Source organism: Carcharhinus amblyrhynchos, unplaced genomic scaffold (assembly GCF_965287045.1).
Source record: "Carcharhinus amblyrhynchos unplaced genomic scaffold, sCarAmb.v2.hapA chromosome_1231, whole genome shotgun sequence".
Taxonomy (NCBI): domain Eukaryota; kingdom Metazoa; phylum Chordata; class Chondrichthyes; order Carcharhiniformes; family Carcharhinidae; genus Carcharhinus; species Carcharhinus amblyrhynchos.
In genome coordinates, this window is record NW_027650971.1 from 1 (window position 1) to 2,500 (window position 2,500).

General features: G+C 67.8%; 1 pseudogene across 1 annotated transcript in view; it reads right to left on the bottom strand.

The window, feature by feature from the left end:
- Window positions 1-865: 865 nt before the first annotated feature.
- LOC145340636 (semaphorin-6D-like) overlaps window positions 866-2,500 on the bottom strand; it is a 28,970-nt pseudogene continuing 27,335 nt past the window's right edge. Inside the window, exons 16-17 of the transcript XR_013886269.1 lie at window positions 2,274-2,298; window positions 866-2,048 (exon numbers count right to left, since the gene is read on the bottom strand). The product of XR_013886269.1 is annotated as a semaphorin-6D-like (transcript). The remainder of the gene's footprint in view (window positions 2,049-2,273; window positions 2,299-2,500) is intronic.

Below are 2,500 nucleotides of genomic sequence, written 5' to 3' on the forward strand. Positions count from 1 at the left end.
GAGGGGTTGCCAGCCAAAGGCGAGGAAGGCCTCGGGCCTAGACGACCAGGAAGCCAATTTCAGTTGGGGGAACCGCTCCCCACCACCCACCCTCACAACCTCGCTGTCCACCCTCAAGACTGGAGGTGACACGAGATTTGACGCCCCCTCCCCTCGCAAAACTCCACCCCACCCTCAGGGATCCATGACGCAGACGTTGGGGCCCCTCGCGAAAGGGTTCCATCCTCCCCCCCCCCAAACCCACCCCCCTCCAACGAGCCGCGTGTCATAGTCTTTCCAAAATGGCGCACGGTAAAACCTCATCGGGTCTCCTAGCCACGGGGAGACTCGATCCCCCCAAACGCCCCCCCCCGACGAAGCACAACCCCCCCCACCCCCCCCCCCCCCCCTCCGCGTCACGTAACATCGTTTCTTCATTATGAAGAATAGTCTTGTCCTCCTCTCCGCGTTGGTGAAGAGGAATGTTCTAGAAGTTCTCTCTCTCTCTCTCTTCCGCGTTGCCCGTGGATCCAGCCGTCTCGCCCCTCTCCCTCTCCGAGGGATGGGTTGGGTTGGGTGGGTTGGGTTGGGGGTGGTGGCCATTCAGCCCCTCTCAACTGGGCTACTCCTCTCCGCGTTGGGTTGGCCGTTCCAGGCTTGTCCGTTGGCCAAACGCCAATTTCTGAGGGTTGGGTTCTCCCCCCCTTCCTCCAGCCCCTCGGTGGAGGAGTTATGGGGGGGGGTGCGAGGGGGGGGTCGGTAAGTTGGCCACCGTGACGGTGAAGTGGAATCCCGGCGGACGGGCTCGAACCGGGGGCCCCGACGCGGAGCAGAGGCTCTTTGGGCCTCGAGGGGAGAAGTAGGCCTCACCTCGACCTCTGACCCTTCACCCCGGCGACAGAGAGAGAGACAGGCTCCGGCCTAGTGGTCGCGCTCTTCGGAAGGGCTGGCGGGGGCCTGGGCCCCTGAGCGAGCCGTGCCGAGGGACGGTGCCCGAGGGGCGGGCCGGCGAGCCCCGGGGCGCCCCCGAGGGCTCCGGAGGGAGCGGCAGCCAGGGCTGACCCCGGGCCTGGTTGAAGCTGTGGTGCTTCGCCAGGCCCCCGTGGCGGAGGGGTTGGTCTTGGGGAAGGTGGTGGCCAGGGAGTGGCGCTGGGGCGGCCGCTGGTGGGGGGCGGGCGGGGCGGGCCCTGGCACTCGGGCAGGGGGGGCGAGGGCGGTCCCGGGGCCGGGCGGGCCCTCCCGGGGCAGGGTGACCGAGGCGTAGTAGGCCGCGTCCTCGCGATCGGGCACCCGGGGGGGGCGGGGGGGGGCGGGGGTGGCGGCGGGGGGAGGGGGGGCCCCCCGGGGGCTGGCGAGGGCGGCGCGGGAGCGGGCGCTCATCTCTGGAGGTGCCTGAGGAGCTCGTCCAGGGTGCTGACGTCCACCACCTTGGCGGGCAGCTGGGGGGCGAGGCCCGCCTCGGGCCCTCGGGCCTTCTTCTCCTCCGGCCCCTCGGAGGGGCTGGGCAGCGCCAGCTCCGGCCGTGCGCGTTGTTGGGCAGCACCACGGCGCTGGGGATGTGGAAGGGCTGGGGGGCGCCGGGGGTGGGGGCCGGCCCCGCGAGGCCCGAGGCCTCCCGTCGAAGTCCTTGGCCCCCGGGCCTACGCCCAGGCCCCGCTCCCACTGGCCCCGCAAGGGCTTGAGGTTCTTGGGGGGCAGCTCGGGCGTGGAGTCGGGCGTGGGCAGGGCCGACAGCTCCGGGTAGGCCGCCGGGGAGGCCCGGGAACGGCAGTTGACCAACAGGCTGGCGTAGAGCTGAGGGGCGGCGACCTCGGCCTGGCTGCCCTTTGCCCTGCCCTTCCAGTAGGCCCGAAAGCTTGGCCAAGGTCGGGAGGGAGACGGTGTGGGCCAGGGCGCCCTCTGCCTCCTTGCCAGCCCGCCGGGCCCGATCCAGAGCTGGCTACAGTACCAGGAGAAGGCCAGGCCTGACACAAAGGCCCCAAAAACGAAGGCCGAAACAGTGCAGGCGATGAGGAAGTTGAGGTGGATGGCGCCACTCGAATTCGGCCTATTGGCCTCCTTCCGAACACCTAGAGACAGAGAGAGAGGCGTCAACGACATCGAAACCCCCCCAAAATTCTCCCCCTGTACCCAGTCCCACAATCCCCCCTCCCCATGGGGAGCGAGTCCCACATCCTCCCCCCTCCGTGGGAGCGAGTCCCCCATCCTCCCCCCCTCCGTGGGAGTGAGTCCCCCATCCTCCCCCCTCCCCGTGACAGGAATGGGCAGGAAAAAGGGTTACCCTGGGATCTTACCGTTGGATGGATCCTGAAGGCTGCCCTGATGGATGGAGGAGTGTCTACAGGGGAAATGGGAAGAAGGGAACGAGAAAGAGAGAAGAATGAAAATATTGGAGCGAATTCTCAATAGTTAGACACAGCCAATCAGCTTTCAGATAGGGTGACCTATGCCCTTTCACCCTCCCCAACCCACAGGTTCATCCCACCTTGTAGACCCCCCAATACATCAACCTCCATGGACT